This window comes from Silene latifolia, chromosome 2 (assembly GCF_048544455.1).
Source record: "Silene latifolia isolate original U9 population chromosome 2, ASM4854445v1, whole genome shotgun sequence".
NCBI lineage: Eukaryota > Viridiplantae > Streptophyta > Magnoliopsida > Caryophyllales > Caryophyllaceae > Silene > Silene latifolia.
The window spans coordinates 43,905,335-43,912,919 of record NC_133527.1 but is presented as its reverse complement, the minus strand read 5'-3'; positions in this window follow the sequence as shown (position 1 = coordinate 43,912,919).

Here is a 7,585-nt window from a genome sequence, read left to right as displayed (position 1 = left end):
TTTTTAATCGCACCCACTTCCATGACGAAGTCGCTATACGTGGAGACCTCGTTAACTCGAGCCGTGGGGCCTTGAGCTGGCGGGAGAGGCTCAGTCAAACACTTGAGCTTCCCGTCAGCAGTGGCAGCATTCCGTAATGCCGCCTCCCATTCCGCGAAGTTTGATCCATCATTCTTCAGTCTAGTGGACTGATTCATCTGATTCATAAAGATCCAAAGCCAGGACTCACGGTCCAATGTGGCACTTGGCATTGGGTCATCGAGGATGCCAGCCATTATGTTATTAGCAGTTTAAAATGCGTGTTCTACACTGAAAAAGAAAGAAAAACAAAAACGAAATAAGCAACTCATCGAGGTGATTTAAGTCTATTTAAAATTCATTTTAGACTCATTGCACTTGCATAATTGATCTCCCTCAAGAATAATACAAGTGATCCCAAGACTCAATTTCCGTAAATTGATAAGCCAACTGTTTAGCTAATTCTTCCATAAGAACTCTTGGTCGATAGATTTCCGTAAATCCTATCTATAGTCCACCATGATCACAGGATCGTACGAGTGACCATAGCGTTGAGATAAAATAGGTCAATCGGTTCCAACTTACCCGACGTAGAAGGGGTCATATTATGCCTACCGACGAAGAAGGGACTCATTGGAGTTTGACCTATAAAGACCATTCTCAATTTTGGTTTATACGAGGAAGATCCCATCAACTAAGTTTAAATTCATTTTAAGTGAACGAATAACTAGCAACTGCGTGAATGAATTAATTTAGATGATGGCTTAAAACGTGTGACATATGAATGTCATAGAAAACTAACGCGTGACCTCTATATGAGTCAGTTTTCATGCAATTATTAGGTGGTTTGGTTTTAGGCGGAATATGATGCAATCTATCGTTACGATAAAATAAATAAATGAATGCAATACGTAAATAAAAATTCCTAGTGTGGCCTATCCTAATAAAAAAACATAAAACAACTTTGGAATCCACAGTTGGACCCGAGAAGCTTGTCTTGATGTTCCATCTTTGTCCATGCAGCGGGAGTGAGCATCCGATCTCCATCTTTAGTCTTCTCAAAATTACAATTAAAATTTACAAAATATAAACCTATTTACATTCTAAATAAAAACTGTAATTCAAAAATAATAAAAAGGGAGATACGATATCTCAAAATACAACCAAGACCGTGTTCCATCATTACGGTAACACGTTCTACTAAGGCCACACTAAGTTACAGACGATTGTAAAATAAATAAATAAATACGTAAAGTAAGCATTCAAAACATTCAAAATAACGATAAATAAAATGCATCAACTAAAATTTAAATTTATTCGTGACATAATTCTGTAATTATGTTAACTTTAATCCAAACCACCTTTTAACAATTAAAATTATGTGACAAAACCGCTTCATCAACTTAATTTTAATTCATGATAATCCTTTATTTTAAATCGTTTTAAAATAATTCAATGGTACGTGAGTGAACCGTTTCACTATCAAGCGAATGCATAAAATCCGTATTATGCATATGATATAGCCAAAAACCAAATTTTTTTTTTTCTTTTCACGGTTAAACCGTGTCAAAAACAGCAAAAAAAATTTTTTTTTTAAAAAATTTCAGCAGAAATGCCGAGACCAAAAGGGGAAAAACAGTAGCTAAAACCGTGAGCCACAACAATCCCAAACAAAAACGATTTGTTAAAATTCAATTGCAATTTGAACATAATTCGTATGAAAACAAAACTACAATTAACATGATCTTAACATATTGTTATAATTATCGTTTAAAACAACAATACGCAAAGAACAAATTGAAAACAAAACAGAAAATCGTCACAAGGCAAGATCTTCGATGCACAAAAATCAGCCGTGTAAAAATTACAAACCAGCCGTGACAAAAATTTTGTGCCGCACGAAATTTTATGCAAACAATTGATAGATCTTTAACATATTGCAATGAATATCGATTACAAAAACAATATGCAAAGATCAAATCAAAAACAAGACAAACAACAACCAACACCGTGTAAACTTGACACGGTTCTCAAGACAGAAAAAAATGCAACAATAAACAAAAATCTGCCGAGAAGAAACAGGCTGTTGCCGCACGGTTTTCAAGCAAAAAAAAAATATCGTTTCAAAATCGTTTGATGAAAATCACATAGAAAAATTTACGTGGCCTCGCTCTGATACCACTTGAGGGGTAATATCCGTATAAAACCCTTAAATTATAGGACTATAACGCAAATTTAATACGTGATTTATTGTCATAAACGAAAAACAATGAAAACAATAAAGCACAAGAATTAACCTTCGATCCTAGTGCAATTCGGCAATGAGAGATCAAAGTAGATCCCCTCCTAATTGTTGCACCCAAGATCGTCTGAGAATATGCCCTTGTGCTAGAAATGTGTTCTCTAATTGCCTTGCAATATTGAGAGAACTTGATGTGTGTTTTCTTTAGATGTGAGATCTGAATTTTGAGAGGAAAATTGTCTCTCAAAACCCTAATTATTTTTGCAAAATGAATTAGGTTAGAAAGGAGAAGAAACTCTCCTTTTGTTCTACCCATTCGGTCCGTGGGTTTCATTAGGGAGGGGGTGGGCTTTCCACTTCCTCCTTATTAAACTCGTGATCCGACTTGAATTGCTAAAACGTATACGACGGGTTTTTAATTATAAATTGTCATCGGTTATCGGTAATTAAAACATTAACTAATAACACGGATTAGTTGAAATGTTAATACATGTCCGACAAAGACAATATTGTATAATTAATTTATTCAATATACATTAATCAAATATAAATCGTTTATATCCAATTTACGAATTAATTGCTTAATTCGCCTTAGCCGTTATTATTTAATCCGTATTAAATAAAATATCTCAACATCACATTTTGACTAATTATCAGTCAAATAACTCGGACTAACTGGTTAGTCAAATTTGGCATCAACATGACTGTATTTTCATACCGTCACATCTCTCAAACGTATCCTATAGGTGTGACTTTTAGGGACCAGTTGATCACCGCCATCTGTATGACAATAACGTCAAACTTATCTAGCAAGCCAACCGTTATTGATAAACGTGGACCAACTGATTATGATACAAAAGTATACCCTTTGATCCTTTTAGAGATTTATAAGTCCTTGCACTAACTGTAAAGGACACCAGCCCCAACAAAACTATCCGGGTATAACTTCTTCCTCATGGTAAGGTGACGGAAGGAATAAGAAGAAGAATCAACCGGAGGCTCTACATACCTTAGCCTCTCCAATAGCCACACTTGGAGGATCCTTGGAGATCCGAAAGAGGGAGCTTCTCCACAAGAGCCTTCCTTGTCCAAAGCTTGGATAATCTCTCCAAGCACCAACCATGATGGATCTCTACCATGCTTCATTTGCTCAATCACGTGAATAAGGGTCATGCTACCATGGCATCTTGGCCCCTCCTTCTTCAAGACATCAACAAAGAGGTACACATGGACAAGGCAGAAAGAGCCCTTCTCCTAGCCACCTCCGAGACATTAACATCTAATCGGTTTGAAAAGATGTTGATAAGAGCCAACTTATCCACACCATGTGGAGCAAGAAGAAAGTTGATTTGGCTTGTTGATAAGCCCAACATGGAACGGAATTTCTCCTTGTAGCACAACCGAGTCAGAGGAAGCACCGGAACACAACCCGGCCACCCACCAATGGCTCCAACTTCTTCGGCACGAGGGCAAATTTCGCCTTTCGGGAACACGAAAACATGATGTTTCGAATCCCAAAACCGAGAACATGCTTCAAGAAACGAAGGTTGCACCTTGACTTGACGAAGCACCAACAATTGGCCAACTCCCATGCAAGCGAGTTGATACTTTTCGGGAGGCGACAAATCCCGGCACCATTGTTGCAATGCGTTCTCGAAAGCATCCATGAAATATTTTTGTGGAAGAAGAAGAGGTTTTGTAGAGATGATTTTGTGTTTCGAATGATGAAACAATGAAGCGCAAACGTCCCTATTTATACAAAATGATCAGCGCATTTTTCAGAAAAAGAGGAGAGCCGGCTTCCATCGCCAGCCTGCTCGCGCCTCTTTGAGGCTTCCCCAGGATTCCCGCTGTTGACTTGTCTCTTTCAACTTGTGCTTTCTCCTGACACCTCAAACCTCCCGCCGGGAAGCTCGCGCCTCTTCGGGATGATTCGGTATATTTTGTGTTTCCTCGCACTCACATTTCCTTGTTTTCGCGTTTTACGAAATCCAACACGGTTTCCATGACGCAGCTTTAAACATACGGATTTTTCTTTCTATTTTTAAGGGGGGAAGGGCAAGTCGCCCCGATCCGCGATGCATCGTTTCCATGTCAGTCGAAATTCCGAAAATTTTTCGCTTTTTCGCAATTTTCCATCAAAAAACAAAATCGAAGATTGATAACACGCGGTCAATTTTCCTCAAAAATTCAAGCACTCACAAATTCGAGTCTTGACCTCAAAAATCAAAAATCAAATATACTCGTAAAAAAATCCTTTTCTAAAATTTCTTTCCTGACGGTTTGAGTTTGAATTTTTCGAGTCAATTTCAATAATTTCGATGCAATTTAATTCACAACACGAGTTAATTGCTCAAATTTTCAAATCATTTCCTTTGGAATTCCGAACGTGACGATTTGTCACGGAATTTTCAAAATTCATTTCAAAATTTTCAATTTTAACTTCAAGTCATCTTGGTTAATTTTGGTTTTCAATCAAAAGCTTTTACGTGTTTACGTTTATGCGTATGTGCTATCTGTTGCTTGTTTTCTACACTAACGATGCAGGAACTAGTGCAAAGCAAAAGGAGAATCAACAGCCGACAGCGCTCCTCCGAAACACAACACAAAAAAGCCAAAAATCACAAAATGAACCACAATCCAAAAACACATATATACAAACCGCCTCACGCAAAATGTAAATATGTACAGATAAGAGTCCAAGACACGGACAAACTACAACAACTACTCGACGTCTCTCGTCGGACCAGTCCTGGTCTCACTAGGAGTCGCCGCCAACGCAGACACCACAACTTGCTCAGACTCCCTCTCCGGAGAACTCTCCAGCGTCTCCTGCTCCATCACGACGCGAAGCTCCTCCGCCGCAGCCAACTGGGCCCTGAGAGAAGCAATCTCCGCGTCTCGGCTCCGCAGCTCGTCCTCACGACGCCTCAAATCCTGGTCCCGATAAATGATCCCCAACTCCTGGGCCTCGATCATCGACCGAGCTGCCTCCAACTCAGCACGGACCCGAGCAAGCTCCGCCGGATCCGCAGTGCCCTACAAAACACAATAACAGATCCTCAAGATCTAAAAACATGAAATACAACACCAAATACACAAAAACAACACACAAAACGTACCTGAGAATGCCGAGCCTCCCTCGTAACCAGGTCACCAGCAAGCGCCCTCCAGCGGTTAGCCATCCGCCACAGGTCTTGATGACTAACAGTCGTCACCTACAAAACAAAATGTTCTTCAGTACAATATAAGGCAAAGTATAATTGGGGAAAGTGTTCAAGTCAGGAACTCACCCTCAGAACGATGAACCTCCACTCCATGCCAGCATCGGTCACCTCGGCCGCCTCGGGCTCCGGTAAGCGCAACTGAAGCTCCTCGCCACCCGGCCCCTGAAAAGTGGTCTCCGTCGGGAAAGCTGGGGGCTGAGTCCTCATCAGCGGGTCGACTCCCTACCATTTGGATCCACATCAAAGATGACAAACCCTACTATCAAGAGAGGCAATGAAAGCAAAAGAAAAGAGGAAAACACACCTCGATCGGGTACCAAGCAAGCCTCGACAACCGCAAGGTATCGTAGTCAACGTCCCGCAACAACAGCTCCTCACCTCCCTGGTCGTGAAGGTGCTCCTCAACCTCATCAGGGGTCGACTCCTGGAACAACACCCGAGGCAGGTCAACCGGCACGATGAAAGTCTCGGTGAAGCACTGGCGAACTAAACGCTCGCCCAGGTACCAAACTGGCTCAATCGCCGTCTCCAAGTACAGACGCAGGGAGCTGCGAGGCCGCAAACGCTCCCTGATGGCAGCCGGTACACCCGTGTAGTGCTCCCAAGGCCGCCCAACAAACTGCATTCAAAACAAAGCTTTTCAGCTAACTGGGGCTTCATAAGCTACTTAATCATCCTATCTTTATCTACCTCTATAAAGGAGAAGGGGAAGAGAGCAAGAACTTACATCAGCAACCCGAAGCTTGTTCACGCGACGCCTACAGTCCTCGTAAGTCGACTTAATCGACTTCTTCCGAGCCACCGTCCAACCCCTCACAGCAAGGTAACCCGAGGGAACACCGTTTGTAGTCCCCGGACGCAGAGGGGTGAAGTAAGCATACAACCAAGCTTGTAATCAAACACAGCAAACACAAATCAGCCAATTTCTCAAAAAATTGCCAAAATAAAAAAAACCACCACAAAAAAACACGTACCTCAAAGATGAGGCCGGGACCAACCAAAGCAGGAGCACTACCCGCTCCCACTGTCTCCGGACGCACCGCCGTGTGCAAGTACCGGGTGAAACTCGCCAAAGCCGGCGTAACCCAGTCAAACCGACCCAAAGTGTCAAGGTCGGTGAGGAGAGGAAGCACCTTGGTCGACAAGCGCTCACCCTTGTCACCAAAGTACGTGGCACCCAGGAAGTACCACAACCACAGCCGCGCCTCCTTCGCGTCGGCCTCAACCTCTGCCTCCGGACTCGCCAACGGCGCCGGAGTAGCACCTGCCACCCTCCCAGTGAAGTGGTCCTTCACGTACGAACTCGCAATCAAGTACGGAGTGACGTCGGAAGGCTCCGGCAAAGCAATGACCGCTGGAGAGGACACTCTCTCCGGCGTCTCGGTAAACTCAATGGGCAACTCGCCACAAGGAAGGTCGGATACCATGGCAAAGTCCTCTAAGGTCACGCCAACCTCCCCAAACTCCATGTGGAACGACGATGTCATATCCCAGTACCGATCTAACATGGCACGGATCAGACACAGGTTCGCCCTAATCGAAGACTTGTGAATGTCCCGCCAGGCGGCCACCAATGGCCCAAAAGCCGACCTCTCTATCAACGCCCTCGTCCCGGCTCGGAGAACGTCGTAGAAACCCAAGCAGGTAGAGAAGCCCGAGAAAGTCCTCATGGTGCCAATCTCCTGAAATCAAAAACAAACAACTTCAGAATGCCTATTCAGACCCGACACTTCAAATATGATAAAATTCAATCGGGAACACGACTCACAAAGCCCTCGTGAGCACGGTAAGAGAGGTGTCTGTCCAGTCGAAAAAACAACTTGCTGCCGTCAAAACCCTCGGCCCAGTCAGGCACCGCCCGTAAAATCAACCCCCATGGGGCCGTAACTCGTCTGGCTCTCTAACTCGCGACGTCAGCATCGTCCTCGGCTGTCTCCGCTCTCCGCCTCTTATGGCCACGAGACTCAACGTGGTGGGTAGGGCCCAGCTCAACGACCTTGGCCACGTTCTGTAACGACCGTCTGGTCGCCCGAGGACGACGCTCTCTCGAAGAAACCCTTCCCTCGGAGGTACCAGCCTCAGACCCAGTCTGAGCTCT